Source organism: Lathyrus oleraceus, chromosome 7, assembly GCF_024323335.1.
Source record: "Lathyrus oleraceus cultivar Zhongwan6 chromosome 7, CAAS_Psat_ZW6_1.0, whole genome shotgun sequence".
NCBI classification, from domain to species: Eukaryota; Viridiplantae; Streptophyta; class Magnoliopsida; order Fabales; family Fabaceae; genus Lathyrus; species Lathyrus oleraceus.
The window spans coordinates 187670450-187691064 of NC_066585.1; positions in this window are offsets into that span (position 1 = coordinate 187670450).

The following is a 20615-nucleotide window of genomic DNA, read 5'->3' on the forward strand; positions in this document are numbered from 1 at the left end:
CACTGTTACCCAAGTCACGAAAATGTCATGTGATCTGACAAAACCTCCTGTGATAATAATTATGTGTATAATTACCCCTTTGCCCTTATGTCTATATTGAACACAAGGTATAGACCGTGTCACCCTTGTCCAGTTCAATATTGGGCCCATAGACATTTATCCTGTTACGCAGGATTGGCAAATTCCATCTAGGACACTCATGTCCCTCAGCATGCTTCATGGAGTACTCATCAACTGTCTTTATGGTCATCCAGTTACGGATAACGTTGGATCAGTAATAAAGCACTCAACTCTACATCTAGGATCCATAGTGGTTTCAGGTCGAAGAGTGGTATACACTATTATCACCATGAGAATAACTTATGACACTTTACATAACTTTCTATATAGTATTCTCATAGCGGGTCAATCCGGTATAAATATTACTCCTAATATTCATACCTATGTTTAAGACTTGATAACTCTTTATCCATGATCCATGAGATGTGATCATCAGTCTACAAACATAATAGTCTTAATGCTTTAATGTTATCCCACTTCACACTAAAGCTCGACTACGGATACTTCAAGAATAGTGTCCTTATGTTTAATGTGTTCTCACGATTAAGTCACACTTAATACATTAAACGGACTATCTATTCCAGGGACTTTATTAATCAACCATAATAAAGAAAATACCTTTAAATAATTCGATACAAGTACCAAAAGTATTGGCCTCTAGGGCTTACACCAACACCAAGGTCATAATAGGGAGCAGACAGGAAGGAACACCAGGGATACCGGCTACTGGGCATATAATAGGTGACCGACCAAAGCGTGAATTGGTATATATGCTAAAACACTCAGCATCCGAAAGGAGGGCTTGAAAAAGCAAATCGACTTACTGGATAGACATTCGAATCCACAACAGGAAAACGAATCTTACTCACCTGGGGACACAAACCCAAAGAGGGCATGAGATATAATATCCATTACCGTCAGAACGTGGATAGAATACTCGCATGAGATATATTATCTATTACCGTCAGAACGTAGATAATACACTCGCATGGAAGGAAACACCAGGGATACCGGTTACTGGGTATATAATAGGTGACCAACCGAAAACGTGAATTGGTATATATGCCAAGACACTCATCATCCAAAACACAAACTTGTTAAAGGATGGATATTCGATTCTACAAAGAATACGAATCTTACTCCGCTGGGGAAAATCAACAAAGGATTCCAACCAAAGAGCGAAAGAGATATATCATTCATTACCGTCAGAACGTGAATAATATACTCGAAAAGGAAGAGACACCAGAGATACCGGTTATTGGGTATATAATAGGTGGCCAATCAAAAGGAGAGACAATCGTTACCAACAACAACAGGGTAAATGAAAGACAACTCACAGGGGGTAAATTGCAAGCATCCGACAATTATCCAAGAGAACAAATATTCGATTCCACAAAAAGGAATAACGAATCTTACTCGACTGGGGAAACACAACAGGCTTCGACTGAAGAGTGCAGGAGATATATTATCCATTACCGTCAAAACGTGGATAACATACTCGCATGGAAGATTATCCACAACCGGTTACTGGGTTAATAAAGGATAAATCGACCGAAAAGAAAGGCATCGGGATACCAAAACTAGGTATATAAAGATGACCGATCAAAGGGAGCAACAGTCATTACCAAGCAAAAGGGTAAATGAAAGACGACCCGCTGGGGATGAATTGCATAAACAGCAATTATCCACAAGGACTTGCTGGGGATAAAATTGCTAGCAAACGGCAATTACCCAGAAGCAAGGAGGGAATATCAACATCGAATATTGAATGAAGATAACCACAAAGAGTAACCATCATCGGTTAGGATGAACAACAAGATTAACTCTGCAAAGGGGAGAAATTAGGGTTTACAACTACCGAATACGGGGTAGAATACCAAAACTCTGGTTGAGGATAGGGTTGCTAGCATCCGACAACTATCCACAAAAAGCACAGACTCCGTTGGGAATAAAACCACAACAACATAGGATTTACAACTACCGAATACTGGGTAGAAGACCACAAAATCCACCATCAACCAGAACGAACCACAAAGGTTACCTCTGCTAGGGGAAAAGAGATGGGACTTACTGTAACACCCAGAATATTGTTAGATTAATTTAAATATTATTTTAATATGATTATTTGAAGGTAAAATGAATTATTAAATAATATTGGGAATTATTATTATTATTATAGATGTTATTTATTTTAATAATAATTAAATAAATAAAATAAATGGAATATGAAGAGTGGAAGGGTAAAAGTGGAAATGGATAAAAGAGGCCAAGGTGAGAACTCAGAGTGTTTTCACGTATTTTTGCCTCAGAGTCAGAGAAAGGGAGAAACGCTGAAGAGAAAGAGAAGGAAGAGGAAAAGGCCAAAGATTGCTCAGAACTTCCTTCAATCCAAAGAGGTAAGGGGTCTGAACCTTATTAAACGATAATATGCGAGCAAATTCATGATATATGTTGGATTGTTGATGGATTTTGGGGATTTTAGGGAGATTGGGAAAGTTTGGGGTTTTGATGGAAATTCTCCGATCTGTGAGTTTTGTTGAGTTATATGCTTAGAAGCCCGCGCGTCCACTGTTTCCGCACTTAAAATCTTATTTACGTGCATAACAGCCAAATGACGTTCGCCATTATGCCTTTGGCGTTCGCCATTTGGGCCTTTTTTTCCAGAATAAGAGCGTTTAACGCTAATGGCGTTCGCCATATCAGTTTGACGGACAGTTTTTCCAGAATAAGAGCGTTTAACGCTAATGGCGTTCGCCATTAGCCTAATGGCGTTCGCCATATCAGTTTGACGGACAGCTTTCGCGTTTTAAACTCCCAGATGTGATATCGTTGTAATGTTGTTGTTGTTTTGTTGAGTTGTATGTCATGCTATTAATGATGATGATAACATGACTATATGATGCTGTTGTTGCTATGTTGATTATGATGCATGTTTGGTGTGCATGCATTCATGAAAGGCCGATGCCTAGTGATGAACGGACTGAGTTCCAATGATGTTGTTGACTCCGGGCTTGTGGAGAGGCTTGGTTCCTTGCGGGGAACTCGGATTCTATGGTGATGAATCTGGGAGTGGTGATCCTGTAGTTGGTCACAAAATGGGTATACCGAGTCGTGTTGAGTCATGCATGGGTGTGTGCATTGCATTTGATATGTTGTTTTGTTGATGTTCATGAGTATGTTGATTATGATGATTATGATGAGCTGTGTTGGCATATGTGAAATATATTTATGTTTATATTTCTGTCGTTATATTATTATTTAATAATGTAATTCTCACCCCTTCTGCATGTGTTTATGTTCATCTATGATGAGCAATGTGCAGATAAAGAGGAGTAGCTATTGTTGAGGTTTGAAGAATAAGTGTAGAGTTATTCTACGGAGTCGAGTCAAATGCTCTGGTCATGTGACACCGGGGTTATGGGATTCGATAGATAATTGGTTATTATTTACGTTGTTTATGATGACTAATATGTTGAGATGCTTTGTTGAGATAATGTTGAAACATTATTATGAATTGTTATATGATGAATGATAATATTTGTGTTGTTGTCCGCTGCGAAGTTTTAATAAAATAAATAATATGTTTTATGTTGTGATGCGATAAGTGTTATGTTGTAAGAAATGTAAACTCTTCTACATGTTGTACTCTGATAATTTATTTAAATATGTCGTTTGGGTAGAAGGGTGTTACATTAGTGGTATCAGAGCATAGTCAGTCCAGTCGAGTCATAATGTGATGTTTTCCCTGTTGGTCGATTAGTGTAAATGACACTGGTGCTACTCATTCGTTTATTTCGTATGAGTGTGCGACCAGGATTGGTGCGATTATGTCGTCCCTAGGCGGAAGTATGGTGATAGATACTCCTGCTAATGGTTCTGTGAAGACTTCTGTTGTCTGTCGAGGTTGTCATTTGACGATCTTTGAGAGAGAGTTCGTGATTGATTTGGTGTGCTTACCCTTGCACCAAATTGATATTATTCTGGGAATGAATTGGCTAGAATTCTATGGCGTGTTTATCAACTGCTATAGGAAGACGGTGCGGTTTTCTGAAGTTGGTGAGAATGATGAGGCAAGATTTCTATCTGCTAGGCAGGTGGGGGATTTTGTGAAAGATGAAGCTCAGATATTCGCTTTATTTGCGTCTCTGCAAGCGGATAAGAAAGTGGTGAGTGTAGATTTGCCTGTTGTCTGTGAATTTCAGGATGTGTTTCCGGAGGATGTAAGTGATTTACCTCCAGAACGTGAAGTCGAATTTGCCATTGACTTAGTACCAGGTACGAGTCCAGTGTCGATGTCTCCTTATAGAATGTCGGCAACTGAATTAGTTGAATTGAAGAAGCAACTTGAAGAATTGCTTGAGAAGAAGTTTGTGCGTCCAAGTGTTTCTCCTTGGGGTGCACCAGTATTGTTAGTGAAGAAGAAAGAAGGTACGATGAGGTTGTGTGTCGATTATCGGCAGTTGAATAAGGTGACTATCAAGAATCAGTATCCATTGCCGAGGATTGATGATTTGATGGACCAGTTGGTTGGAGCTCATGTTTTCAGTAAGATTGATTTGCGGTCGGGTTATCATCAGATCCGAGTGAAGTCAGATGATATTGCGAAGACTGCTTTCCGTACGAGGTATGGTCATTATGAATACACTGTGATGCCGTTCGGTGTGTCTAATGCTCCAGGTGTGTTTATGGAATATATGAATCGTATATTTCATCCGTACCTTGATAATTTTGTTGTGGTGTTCATAGATGATATATTGATATATTCTAAGACGGAAGATGAGCATGCAGGACATCTGAGAATTGTTTTGCAGGTGTTAAGAGAAAAGAAATTATATGCAAAGTTATCTAAATGTGAGTTCTGGTTGAAGGAAGTGAGTTTCCTTGGCCATGTGATTTCGAGTGGTGGGATTTCTGTTGATCCTGCTAAAGTTGATGCTGTATTACAGTGGGAGACTCCGAAGTCTGCTACTGAGATACGCAGTTTTCTGGGGTTAGCTGGTTATTATCGCAGATTTATTGAGGGCTTCTCTAAGTTGGCATTGCCGTTGACGCAGTTGACTAAGAAGGGTCAAGTGTATGTGTGGGATGCAGCTTGTGAAGCGAGTTTTGTTGAGTTGAAGAGGCGGTTGACAAGTGCTCCAGTGTTGATCTTGCCTAATCCTGGTGAGTCCTTCGTTGTTTATTGTGATGCTTCTTTGATGGGTCTTGGTGGTGTTTTGATGCAGAATGGTAAAGTTGTAGCTTATGCTTCTAGACAGTTGAAAGTTCATGAGAGGAATTATCCTACGCATGATCTAGAACTTGCAGCTGTTGTATTTGTGTTGAAAATGTGGAGGCATTATCTGTATGGTTCCAGATTCGAAGTGTTCAGTGATCACAAGAGTCTGAAGTATCTGTTTGATCAGAAAGAGTTAAATATGAGGCAGAGAAGGTGGTTAGAATTACTGAAGGATTTTGACTTTGAATTGAGTTATCATCCCGGTAAGACTAATGTAGTTGCAGATGCGCTGAGTAGAAAGTCTCTACATATGTCTATGATGATGGTTCGGGAGCTTGAGTTAATTGAACAGTTCCGTGATATGAGTTTGGGTTGTGAAGTTTTCGCTGATAGTGTAAAGTTGGGTATGCTGAAGTTGACTAGTGAAATTCTGGAAGATATTCGGAATGGTCAGCAAGTTGATGTCGCTCTAGTTGATCATATTACTATGGTTAACCAGGGTAATGGTGGTAATTTTGAGATTGATGAGAATGGCATCCTGCGATTTAAAGGTAGAGTTTGTGTTCCTGAGGTGTCTGAATTGAAAAAGAGTATTCTTAAAGAGGGCCATAGGAGTGGATTGAGTATCCATCCAGGTGCAACTAAAATGTATCAAGATTTGAAGAAGTTGTTTTGGTGGGCTGGTATGAAAAGAGATGTTGCTAAGTTTGTGTATGCCTGTTTGACTTGTCAGAAGTCAAAGATTGAACATCAGAAACCGGCAGGTATGATGCAACCTTTGAAGATTCCTGAATGGAAGTGGGATAGCATTTCCATGGATTTTGTGACGGGATTGCCGAGGACGGTGAAAGGTAATGATTCTATTTGGGTGATTGTGGATCGATTGACTAAGTCGGCGCATTTCTTGCCGATGAAGATTAATCACTCTTTAGAGAAGTTGGCAGAGTTGTATATTGAGGAGATAGTGAGGCTGCATGGTATTCCATCCAGTATTGTGTCTGATAGAGATCCCAGATTTACTTCTAGATTTTGGGAAAGTTTGCAGAAAGCGTTGGGGACTAAGTTGAGGTTGAGTTCAGCTTATCATCCTCAGACTGATGGTCAGACTGAAAGAACTATCCAATCCTTGGAGGATTTGTTGAGAGCTTGTGTGTTGGAGCAGAGTGGTTCTTGGGATAGTTATTTGCCGTTGGTGGAGTTTACTTATAATAATAGTTTTCATGCTAGTATCGGTATGGCTCCATATGAAGCATTGTATGGTAGGAGGTGTAGAACTCCATTGTGTTGGTATGAATCAGGTGAGAGTGTTGTACTCGGACCTGAGATTGTGCAGCAGACGACTGAAAAGGTTAAGATGATTCAGGAGAAAATGAAGATTTCTCAGAGTCGTCAGAAGAGTTATCATGATAAGAGAAGGAAGGCACTTGAGTTCCAAGAGGGAGATCATGTGTTCTTGAGAGTTACTCCGACGACAGGTGTGGGTAGAGCTTTAAAGTCTAAAAAGCTTACTCCGAGGTTTGTGGGTCCGTATCAGATTTTGAAGAGGGTTGGGGAAGTGGCGTATCGGATAGCTTTACCGCCATCGCTTTCTAATCTGCATGATGTGTTTCATGTAGCTCAGTTGAGAAAATATATTGCGGATCCTTCGCATGTTGTTCAGTTGGATGATATCCAGGTGAGGGATAATTTGACCGTTGAGGTGTTGCCAATTCGGATAGATGACCGAGAAGAGAAGACCCTGAGAGGTAAGAAGATTGCTCTAGTGAAAGTTGTTTGGGGAGGTCCAGCTGGTGAGAGCTTGACTTGGGAGCGTGAAGATCAGATGAAGGAATCGTATCCGGCTCTATTTGCTTGAGGTATGTTTTCGAGGACGAAAACTTCTAAAGTGGGGGAGAGTTGTAACACCCAGAATATTGTTAGATTAATTTAAATATTATTTTAATATGATTATTTGAAGGTAAAATGAATTATTAAATAATATTGGGAATTATTATTATTATTATAGATGTTATTTATTTTAATAATAATTAAATAAATAAAATAAATGGAATATGAAGAGTGGAAGGGTAAAAGTGGAAATGGATAAAAGAGGCCAAGGTGAGAACTCAGAGTGTTTTCACGTATTTTTGCCTCAGAGTCAGAGAAAGGGAGAAACGCTGAAGAGAAAGAGAAGGAAGAGGAAAAGGCCAAAGATTGCTCAGAACTTCCTTCAATCCAAAGAGGTAAGGGGTCTGAACCTTATTAAACGATAATATGCGAGCAAATTCATGATATATGTTGGATTGTTGATGGATTTTGGGGATTTTAGGGAGATTGGGAAAGTTTGGGGTTTTGATGGAAATTCTCCGATCTGTGAGTTTTGTTGAGTTATATGCTTAGAAGCCCGCGCGTCCACTGTTTCCGCACTTAAAATCTTATTTACGTGCATAACAGCCAAATGACGTTCGCCATTATGCCTTTGGCGTTCGCCATTTGGGCCTTTTTTTCCAGAATAAGAGCGTTTAACGCTAATGGCGTTCGCCATATCAGTTTGACGGACAGTTTTTCCAGAATAAGAGCGTTTAACGCTAATGGCGTTCGCCATTAGCCTAATGGCGTTCGCCATATCAGTTTGACGGACAGCTTTCGCGTTTTAAACTCCCAGATGTGATATCGTTGTAATGTTGTTGTTGTTTTGTTGAGTTGTATGTCATGCTATTAATGATGATGATAACATGACTATATGATGCTGTTGTTGCTATGTTGATTATGATGCATGTTTGGTGTGCATGCATTCATGAAAGGCCGATGCCTAGTGATGAACGGACTGAGTTCCAATGATGTTGTTGACTCCGGGCTTGTGGAGAGGCTTGGTTCCTTGCGGGGAACTCGGATTCTATGGTGATGAATCTGGGAGTGGTGATCCTGTAGTTGGTCACAAAATGGGTATACCGAGTCGTGTTGAGTCATGCATGGGTGTGTGCATTGCATTTGATATGTTGTTTTGTTGATGTTCATGAGTATGTTGATTATGATGATTATGATGAGCTGTGTTGGCATATGTGAAATATATTTATGTTTATATTTCTGTCGTTATATTATTATTTAATAATGTAATTCTCACCCCTTCTGCATGTGTTTATGTTCATCTATGATGAGCAATGTGCAGATAAAGAGGAGTAGCTATTGTTGAGGTTTGAAGAATAAGTGTAGAGTTATTCTACGGAGTCGAGTCAAATGCTCTGGTCATGTGACACCGGGGTTATGGGATTCGATAGATAATTGGTTATTATTTACGTTGTTTATGATGACTAATATGTTGAGATGCTTTGTTGAGATAATGTTGAAACATTATTATGAATTGTTATATGATGAATGATAATATTTGTGTTGTTGTCCGCTGCGAAGTTTTAATAAAATAAATAATATGTTTTATGTTGTGATGCGATAAGTGTTATGTTGTAAGAAATGTAAACTCTTCTACATGTTGTACTCTGATAATTTATTTAAATATGTCGTTTGGGTAGAAGGGTGTTACACTTACAACTACCGAATACGGGGTAGTAGCCAACAACTCTGATGAGGATAAAAATGATAGGGTTCACATCTACCGAATATGGGGTAGAAAACCAACAACTCCGCGTGGGAATGAAAGAAACACAATTCCGCACGGGAAACAAAAATAGGGTTTATAACAAACCACCAACTGCTGAAGAGCAGAAAAACTAGGATTTACGACTACCGACTACTGGGTAGAAAACCAACCAACTCTTGCTGAGGAATAAAAGGTATATAACCACAAATTCCATCAAGAAGAGGGAACATAGGACTTACAACTACCGGTATGAGGGTAGAGGCCCAAAAAAATTCCGCTGGGGATAAGATGAACTATTGCCGATTACTGGGCAATTCATTCATTTATTCCATAGGGAAGCACAAGAAACAGCTGATAAATAGCCAATTCGGGATTGATCCGAAAAGACAGACTGAATTAAGACTCGTCCTATGAGGATATAACTCAATAGGAAAATCCATCCCAATATATGTGTTGGGAGGAAACAGAAGAAACCGTCATCCACGAGGATATATCTCAGTGGGGAACTGCAGAAGGAAAGACAAACACTTTCTGCTTATGGGGCGGACTCTATATTGAGAGATTAAACACCCGACATCTGCTTGGGAAGATCTATTGGAGATCTATATCACCCATAGCAGGAGACAACAAACAAGAGATATATGGCAAAAAATGCAACATGAATATCTGAATGTTTATGATTATGTATGAATATGCGTGATTTATGTTTGATGAATGCTGACAAAACAAACATATCTAACACAAACAGGCCCAGGAATCAAACACCCGGTACTACACTTCCAGAGGAAAAAACCAACTGGAAAGCCAATCTGCTGAAGATCTACATGCTGAAAAGCAAAGATCTGCGGGGAAGCAAAAGATCAGAGATATCAGGAAATCACAAAATCTCTGAGTGATGGATCGACAATCAACCCAACTGGGGTACAGAAAGTCACAACAGGCATAAACAGCCACAAAGACAAATTTGTTGGGGAAATGAAGAAACCCCAAGATATCTGCAGGGAGATTCTCAGTATCAACTAGAAAACAAGAGTTCACTACACAGGCGAGAACTGCCATGAAAGCAACTCCAAATAACTCTGCTAGAAAACAACCCACAAAGAGAGAACAAATCATCCATGTAGAATCTAACTGCACAAGCAACTCTACTGGGAACAATGTCAACCATTCCATCGGGGATACACCCACTGAGGAAAAAATAGATCACACAAGTAGTTTCTGCAACAAGCCACTCTACTAGGGATCAAAAGCATCAGGAAATCAACCAAATCTGAGGATGATAGATCACCAACCGACCCTACTGGGTAAACAGAGATTTCAACAGGCAAAAAAACTGCCACAACATCAACTCTGTCGAGAATACCAACTCTGGCGGGGACTCTGGCTCTGTTGGGGATACCAACTCCATTGAGGATTCTGCAGGGAAAGCACAAAACTTCTGCAGGAAACTTCTCAGATAAAATCCACCATACCACGAACCTACTGATGGCTTCACTGGGGAATCCATTGGGGAATTCACCGGGGATGAGGAGGAGAGCTGGGGATCAACCACCAAATGCTGAACCTTCCAAGAATAAACCCACAACTGCCGAGGAGGAAAATAAACACTGCTCTGCTAAAGGGATAAGAGGTAAAACCTCAACAAGCACTCCGATGGGGAGATATAGCATCAAATGCAGTATATCATATCAACAACCCTGGCGACAGTGCTGAGGAGAGAAGCAACAATTCCGCTGGCGACTGCACTGGGGAGAGTGATGGGGTACCGGGGTCTCAAACCACCTACTACCGAATCTTCCAAAGGAAAGCACCCATGCTGGGGAGCAAAAAAAAACTGTTGGAGAAGAAAACGGTCTTCAACAAGCACTCTGCTTAGGGAACAACCCCAATAACAAAATCTGGATAAAGAGGATACAACTATGCCAGGAATATGAACAAATGTCTTACCTGTTGGCAATCATGCCACCCTTGGGAGAGCACTGATAAATCTTTAAGTATCCTTTCATCATTGTGAATGTCCACTTTGTTTAAAACAATATTTTGAAAAATTTATTTGTTTAAAACAATGACATTTTATCAATTAAAACATGCAAAACATTTTTTGAATTGAAACAAATAAGAGTGCAAATAATTGGATAAAAAGCTCAAATTGATTTGATGGAATGGTAGCCTGCAAATGGCAAGACTCCATAGATCTGTACAAATTTGAAATCAGTGATATATATTGGAAGAGGGCTACATTGAACATAATGATCCTTTCTCTACCAATTTGAATCTCAATGTATTCGAAGCTTCAGTCGACAACGAATCGAGAATCTCTGACGAAAAGACGGCTGTGGAACAGAAAGTCTTATCAGGATGCAGTTACTTGCCAAATCCCTAATTTTTGCCTAGATTGCCCCAGGGTGAGGTACTCAATCTAGCGGGATGCAAATACTCTTTTTTCATGTCTCTAACTTTTGCCTGGATTACCCTTGCGGGTTATCCACCGAGACGCTCATTTTTGCCTAAGCCGCCCTTTCGAGTTTTCAACTTAGCGAGCTATTCTGTTTTTCTTTTGCATATACTTTTTTTTAGGCAAAGTATTTCTTGACTGCATCTGAATTCACAGGACGAGTGAAATCCTCCCCATCCATTGTTGTAAGCATCAAAGCTCCGCCTGAAAAGGCTCTCTTAACAACATATGGACCTTCATAGTTTGGAGTCGACTTGCCCCTGGAATCGGGTGCGAAAGACAAAACTTTCTTGAGCACGAGGTCACCTTCTCGGAACACACGAGGCTTGACCTTCTTATCGAATGCTTTCTTCATTCTCTGCTGATATAACTGACCATGGCACATGGCAGTCAATCGCTTCTCTTCAATCAAATTCAGTTAGTCATAACGACTCTGAATCCATTCAGCATCAGTCAACTTGGCTTCCATCAAGACTCTCATTGATGGGATCTCCACCTCTACTGGGAGAACAACCTCCATGCCATAAATAAGAGAAAAAGGGGTTGCCCCTGTTGAAGTGCGGACAGACGTACGATAACCATACAAAGAAAATGGCAGCATTTCATGCTAATCTTTGTACGTAACTGTCATCTTCTGGATAATTTTCTTGATATTCTTATTAGCAGCTTCAACAGCCCCATTCATCTTAGGTCTGTACGGAGAGGAATTATGGTATGCAATCTTGAACTCAGCGCACAACTCATCCATCATCTTATTATTCAGATTAGATCCATTATCAGTAATGATCTTATCTGGCACACCATAACGGCAAATCAGCTGGTTCTTGATAAACTTCACAACCACCTGCCTGGTCACATTCGCATACGAAGCGACTTCAACCCATTTGGTGAAGTAGTCAATTGCTACGAGAATAAACCTGTGTCTGTTGGACGCTTTCAGTTCAATCATGCCTATCATGTCGATTCCCCACATAGAGAAAGGCCATGGTGATGAAATCACATTCAGAAGTGTCGGAAGAATATGAATCTTATCCGCATAAATCTGACACTTGTGGCATTTCTTCACATATTTGCAGCAGTCAGACTTCATTGTCAGCCAATAGTAGCCTGCTCTCAACATCTTTCTAGCCATGGCATGTCCGTTGGAATGAGTACCAAATGAACCCTCATGGACCTCAGTCATCAACAGGTTTGCTTCGTGTCTATCCACGCATCTGAGCAAAACCATGTCAAAATTTCTCTTATAAAGCACTTCACCGCTGAGGTAGAAACTGCCTGACAACCTTCTCAAAGTTTTCCTATCTTTCACAGATGCCCCAGGCGGGTAAACCTGGTTCTGGAGGAAATTCTTGATATCAAAATACCAAGGCTTGTCATCATTCACTTCTTCAACTGCAAACACGTGAGCTGGTCTATCCAAGCGCATCACGGTAATGTTGGGAACTTCATTCCAATACTTGACTACAATCATCGAAGCAAGCGTAGCAAGAGCATCTGCCATCCGATTATCCTCTCGAGGAATATGATGAAAGTCAACTTCAGTAAAGAATGTTGAAATCCTCCTCGCATAATCTCTATACGGAATGAGACCTGGCTGATTCGTCTCCCATTCACCCTTGATCTGATTGACAACCAGGGCCGAATCACCATACACATCAAGATGCTTGATTCTTAAATCAATACATTCTTCCAGTCCCATAATACAGGCTTCATACTCAGCCATATTATTCGTGCATTTGAAAGTTAGCCTTGCTGTAAAAGGAATATGCGTGCCATGAGGAGTAATGATTACTGCCCCAATTCCATTTCCATACTGATTTACAGCGCCATCAAACACCATCGTCCATCTGGAACCAGGTTCCGGACCTTCATCAAGTGTAGGCTCATCACAATCTTTCATTTTCAAATACAGAATCTCCTCATCTGGGAAGTCGTACTGAACAGACTGATGATCTTCAATCGGCTGGTGCGCTAAATGGTCAGCCAAGATACTACCTTTGATAGCCTTCCGAGCTCGATACTCGATATCATACTCAGACAACAGCATCTGCCAACGGGCAATCCTCCCAGTTAAAGCAGGTTTCTCGAAGATATACTTGATTGGATCCATTCTGGATATCAACCAAGTCGTATGATTTATCATGTACTGGCGCAAACGCTTAGCAGCCCAAGCCAAAGCACAGCACGTCTTCTCAAGCATTGAGTATCGAGACTCACAATCAGTAAACTTCTTACTGAGGTAGTAGATAACAGATTCTTTCTTCCCTGATTCATCTTGTTGACCGAGTACACAACCCATCGAGTCTTTAAGAACAGTCAAATACATGATCAGAGGTCTTCCTTCTACAGGCGGAGACAAGATCGGAGGTTCAGATAAATATTCTTTGATACTGTCGAAAGCTTTCTGGCAATCCTCGGTCCAATCATGAGACTGATCTTTCCGGAGGAGCTTGAATATCGGCGCACATGTGGCAGTCATGTGGGATATAAATATGGAAATATAGTTCAAGCGGCCAAGAAAACCTCGGACTTGCTTCTCAGTTTTGGGTGCAGGCATCTCTTGTATTGCTTTGACCTTTGCAGGATCAACTTCAATACCTCTTTCGCTGACAACAAAACCCAACAACTTGCCGGAACGGACTCCAAATGTACATTTTTTCGGATTCAGGCGAAGTCTAAACTTCCTCAGACGCTGAAAAAGCTTCAACAAATGCTCAACATGTTCAACTTCCGTTCGGGACTTAGCAATCATATCATCAACATAGACCTCTATCTCCTTGTGCATCATATCATGAAACAAGGTAGTCATAGCACGTTGATACGTGGCTCCGGCGTTCTTCAAACCGAAGGGCATCACTCGATAACAGAATGTTCCCCAAGGTGTGATGAATGTTGTCTTCTCCATATCTTCGGGTGCCATCTTGATTTGATTATATCCGGAAAATCCGTCCATAAAGGAAAAGACTTTGAATTTAGCTGTATTGTCAACCAACATATCAATGTGTGGTAGAGGGAAATCATCTTTAGGACTAGCCTTATTCAAATCTCTGTAATCAACACACATACGGACTTTTCCGTCTTTCTTAGGCACAGGCACAATATTGGCCACCCATTGAGGATATGTAGAAGTCACCAGAAACCCCGCATCAATTTGCTTCTGAACTTCCTCTTTGATCTTCACTGCCATATCTGGATGAGTTCTTCTGAGCTTCTGCTTCACAGGCACGCACTCAGGCTTCAAAGGCAGGAAATGTTGCACAATATCTGTATCTAGACCCGGCATGTCTTCATACGACCAAGCAAAGATATCTGAATATTCTCGTAGCAAACTGATCAACCCCTTCTTGACAGACTCTTCAAGAAGTGCCCCAATCTTCACCATACGAACACAATCTTCAGACCCCAAGTTGACTGTTTCCAGATCTTCGAGATGCGGCTGAATGATCTTCTTCTCGTGCTCAAGGAGACGGGTAATCTCATCAGGAATCTCTTCAACATCATCTTCCTCTTCCTCGAATACAGGGAATTCAAAATTGGGAGATGGCGTTGGATCATTATGTTCAATGGGTTTTAGAATCAACCTGCATAATGATTTTGGTTAATAAAAAACTTTAGAATTTAAACAAGCAAACCATTATGCAGATGAAAAGATTGCTTTTATTCTTGTTTTTTAGGTTTTTTTTGTGATCACTGATTTCATGCAAAAGCAAAAAGTGAAAACAAATGGAAAACAAATGTTTAACAATGCATTAATTGAATGAAATATCATTGTATAAATGCTGCCAACAATGTCATCACTTCTCCTTTTGGCATGGGAGAAGGGTTTTGAACAAAGTGAACCATTACTCTGATCTATGAATGACTGTAGGAACATCTACAGCGACCCAATTGTGGCAGACACCACCAGGTATGATGAAGTTGCTCAAATCCTCTGCATCCTCTTCCAAGATAGCAGCAGCTTCTTCAGCTCGATCAGCATGGATGAAACCTCCACTCTTGAACAAACCTTTCTCGTTGAATGCCCAAGAGGAATAACCAATGCCAGTCCGGGATTTATTGTCTTCAAGCTCAATCATCTTCCCTAAACCAGCAACTGCACCACATTCAATGGCCAGTTTTGCATCACGGTAGGAAACAAATGAAGGAGACTTCTTCTCAATCGGCTCAGCAATAGACAAAGCTTGGAACGGCGTTCCAACTTCATCCTCAGCATCAATATATGAGAAAGAAGACAAGTGGCTAACCAGGAGAGCCTTTTCTCCCCCTACCACAACCAGTTTCTTATTCTTGACGAATTTCAGCTTCTGGTGTAGGGTGGATGTCACGGCGCCAGCCTCGTGAATCCATGGTCTACCAAGGAGACAACTATAAGATGGGTGGATATCCATAACCTGAAAGGTAACTTGGAAATCACTTGGTCCAATCTTGATTGGGAGATCAACTTCCCCAATCACAGTCTTACGCGACCTATCAAAAGCCTTCACAACAACACCACTCTGCCTCATGGGAGGCCCCTGATATGACAATCTCAAAAGAGTGGTCTTTGGCAATACATTCAAAGATGACCCAGTGTCCACAAACACATTGGACATGGCATCAGTCTTGCAATTCATGGAAATATGTAAAGCCATGTTGTGGTCTCTTCCCTCCTCAGGGAGATCAGCGTCACAGAAACTCAAAGTGTTGCAAACAGTAATGTTTGCAACTATACTGTCGAACTGTTCTATCGTGACATCATGATCAACATAAGCCAGATCCAAAACTTTCTGAAGAGCTTCCCTATGGGGTTCTGAATTCAGAAGCAAAGATAACACGGAGATCTTGGACGGCGTTTGTAGAAGCTGGTCTACAACGTTGTACTCACTTTTCTTGATGAGCCTCAACATCTCATCACATTCTTCATTCACAGTGCCACTCGGGCCAACAGAAGAAACAGGAGTCTTTTGTACAGAGGAGGGTTTGGCAACAGCAAGTGCCGGGTTCTGAACATTCACTGCAGTCCCAACCGGACACTCAGGAGAATCAAAAGTAACAACTCTAGCCTGAGGCTTCGGGGCTGAAAATACGCGACCACTACGGGTCAATCCGCTCACGTCAGCAATATTAACAACGGAAGTAGAAGGCAACGACACTTCTATCCCATCCTCCACAGCAACGGGATTATATCGGAAAGGAATAGCTCTATCCGAAGAATAAGGCACAGGGCCTGCAGGCTTGATTACCAATGAAGGAGAAACCTTCGGCTTGCTACCATCGTAACGGATGACAACAGGCTCGGGCAATTTGAACACAGGAGAAATAACATTCACTTCTGGTTCGTCTTCATCAACATTTCGATTCTGCAGAATCTCAATGGTACCTTCATCCAACAGCTCTTGAAGATCTCTTCGCACTTGGCGACAACCCAATCTATTGACAGAACAGATGCGACATCTGTCATGGTCGTGCTCCATATGACTGTACTGACACAGCAAACGATGCAACTCGACCAATGACTGTCGAATATGGCTCACATATTTGACTTTATACTTGCCAGGGCAACCCTGGACCATGTTCACTGATTTCCCATGCTCGGGCAATGGGTTCTTCGTAACATTCGGGCCTGAGTCCTCAAAGCTCAGGATGCCGCATCGCATAAGGTCTTGCACCTTAGTTTTCAACGGATAGCAGTTCTCAATGTTGTGACCCGGAGCACCGGAATGATAAACACAATGTTGGTCTGGCTTGTACCACCACTGCGGGTTAGCAGGCACAGCCGGAGGCTCTCTGGGAGTAACCGGTTTCCTCTCCAATAAGGAAGGATATAGCTCAGCATATGACATAGGAATTGGATCGAAACTGATCTTCTTCCTATCATAATTCAGATTGGCCTGATTACTGGTGCTGCCACAAGGCTGGTAAGCCTGTTGCTATGGACGATGTTGTTGCTGATACTGAGGTTGTTGCTGATGCTGATGATGTTGCTGATACTGCTGAGCATTATCTCTGAAAACAGGTGCTATATGAGCCACCTGGTGCTGACCGCTGGCATGACGCACAGGCTTCCTCTTAACAGAGGGTCTTCTTGGTTTAGCATGGGATTGCACAACATGTGCCTCCCCATCTTTCTTCTTAAACGCCCCATACCGTTTAGAAGAGCTCTCATCTTTAGCCAACCGTCCTTCCCGGACACCTTCCTCCAATCGCATCCCCATGTTCACCATTTCGGTGAAATTAGAGGGAGCACTAGCAACCATTCGCTCATAATAAAATGAACTAAGAGTCTTCAGGAAGATCTTAGTCATCTCCTTCTCTTCCAGCGGAGGAGTAATCTGAGCTGCTAACTCTCGCCACCTCTGGGCGTACTCCTTAAATGTCTCTTTATCCTTTTGGGACATGGCCCTGAGTTGATCACGGTCAAGAGCCATATCAATATTATATTTATATTGCTTGACGAAGGCTTCGCCAAGATCGTTGAAGGACTGGATATTTGCACTATCAAGGCTCATATACCAACGAAGAGCCGCACCGGACAAACTATCCTGAAAGTAGTGAATCAGAAGCTGATCATTATCAGTCTGAGTAGACATTTTCCTGGCATACATAACCAGGTGAGCGAGAGGGCAGGTGTTCCCCTTATATTTTTCAAAGTCCGGGACTTTGAACTTGACTGGAATCTTCACACCGGGAACTAAGCAAAGTTCACCAGCAGACTTGCCAAACAGATCTTTCCCTCGGAGGGTCTTCAATTCTTTTCGGAGCTCGAGGAATTGGTCATTCATAGCATCCATCTTCTCATTAACATCTGGGCCCTCAGAAGGCTCAGAATGATAGATGGTGTCGTCTACCCTGGGAATGGTATGCACGACAGGAGGAGGCATAGCAAGGACCGGGCTAGATGCCGGCATGGAAGCAAAAGTAGGAGCGGGAATATCTGGCATAAAACCTGGAGGCATACTGTCGCATCCTGCGAAAAATCAACCGGCGAGCCTAAAAATAAAAACACACAGAGCCGCCACTAAACGTTATTTATCCCAAGATAGGGAAAGGAAACGCTCAGAGAAACCTGGAAAGACATGGTCTCGCGACCAGAGAGAAAAGGTTCGGGAGTCGGTTACGCGAGGGGAAGGTATTAGCACCCCTCACGTCCGTCGTACTCGACGGGATCCACGTCCTAGAATAAAGAAAAGGTTGCTAAACATCACACACACACGGGGAACGCAGGTGGGGTTAAGAGGAACGGGCTCGATAAGGTATCGCACCTTATGCCTACATATCTTGTCTGGAACAAGAATCAGAGCCTCTGTAGTTCGGCTTACGCACGCCAAACAACACAAAACATACAAACAAGCAAGGGTGGCAAACATGGAGCCCGACAGCCAATCACTGGGCTTACGTCGGCATCCGAACCAAAACACACTCAAAACGGCAAACGTGGAGCCCGACTGCCAATCACTGGGCTTACGTCGGCATCCGAACCAAAACACGCAGTCAGATAACAAGTAAACACACGCAAAAAAGAAAAAGGTTGCCCGGAGTGGTCTCGCACGACCACCTGCCTACATACCTCGTCTGGAACGAGGATCAGGGCGATGTAGTTCCCCTGAAAGGGACTAAATTGCTAACCAGAAACCGGGGAAAGACACGCGACTAGGGAGCTGAGACTCGAGCCTAATGTTGTCATGCATCGTTTACCCTAAGTTCGGTTTTCTATCCTACTTGCATAAGCAAACTAACCTAACCAGGAAAGAAGCTAGCACACAAGCATACAATCATATATCATCAAATGAGAACAGGCATCTCAAACAAGCATGTCAATCAGATATCCACATAGCACGCACTATAGCCAAAACAAGGGGCTCACACAATAGGTTTGACTGCCTAAGCAAGTCGTCTGTACGGGCTGTGTTTGCTCTTAACCTTGCCATTACGAGGCTAAGGTGAAGCAGATGATGGGTGAAGTGAGGATCAGACCTCACAGCTCTTATCCCTAACCAGGGAGAGCTGACAAATGAGCATGGGTCCAGAATGGGGGAACCCTTCTATACTCGATGACTCCGACTCGATTGTGCACTGCACAGATCTTGGGCTAGGATCTCAATGCTACAACCATGTAATGGGAGCAAGGAGAAGACTCAACTGAATAGTGGGGGACAGGTTGCTTGTCCCTACCTTCCACCAATTGCCTTACTTGAAGGACTTTTCCTGCTTGGGCTTGAAAAATAAACATACACAATCATTGCCTCTTAAGGAGGACTTCAGACATTTATTTGCCCGGCCCGGTAACAGCCGGGTCTCCAGACTACATGAAGTCAAGAGGACCTACCTCAATGCAAGTTGCTTAAGCAAAGCAAAGCAATAGTTCACAAGGAACTGAGCAACTAAAGTACCTGGAAACAATCAAACACAGTTAGTACTCAGACAGACAAAACCAAACAGCAAGTTCAATCAGACAAACTATACAAGCTATGCACAAAAAAAGCAAGCCAAGGCTCAAGCCTATGCTTCACAACCTACAAAACACAATTATGTTAGTGTACAAACATCAACAACATCAATCAAAATTGATTTGGACCATTATCCATGTGCATTGCTTTTTGATCCTGAAAAATCAAGCAAATATTAGCAACTAGACCACTAGGCCAAGCCTAGGGTCCAAAAGCAAGAAAAAAATCTAAAACAGCAAGGTATTCATCAACCAACATCAAATTAACATCAAACAAGAGCAAACATCATTGGTCTCATGTTTATATCATTCATTATGCTCATGCTATGCACAAAACAATCCATATTAGGTCCAATGAAGCATCAAACATACCAACAGAACTATTGCATTCAAATCCACACCAAAACACATCCAAAAATTCTCAAATTAATTGCACCTAAACAGGGGATAATCAAGATCTACCATGTCAAATTTGAGCTCATTTGGGCAAATGGAACCATGTCAATGAAAATCAACAAAACAGACACAATTATAGGCTCCAAATCACAACATCAATGCATACATCCACTTCAAAAATTCATAACTCAATGAAAACAAAATAGAAATGGATGAGACCAAAACAGGGAGGTCCTAACATGTGTCTACTACAAGCATATCAAATTTCATGATCATACAGTACCATATGAGGATTTCCCAATCATTCTACTAACCTATGTCACATGAGCTTGCAAATTCAACCACCAGAAAGGAAAATTCACAATCAATTTAAAAATGCAGTGTAAAATTCCACAAAAATTCTCATAGCTTCCTAACATGTTAACTAAGCATCATGCAAATTTTCAATCAATTTCAACAAGTATAAGCCAATCAAAAAAATCCAGCA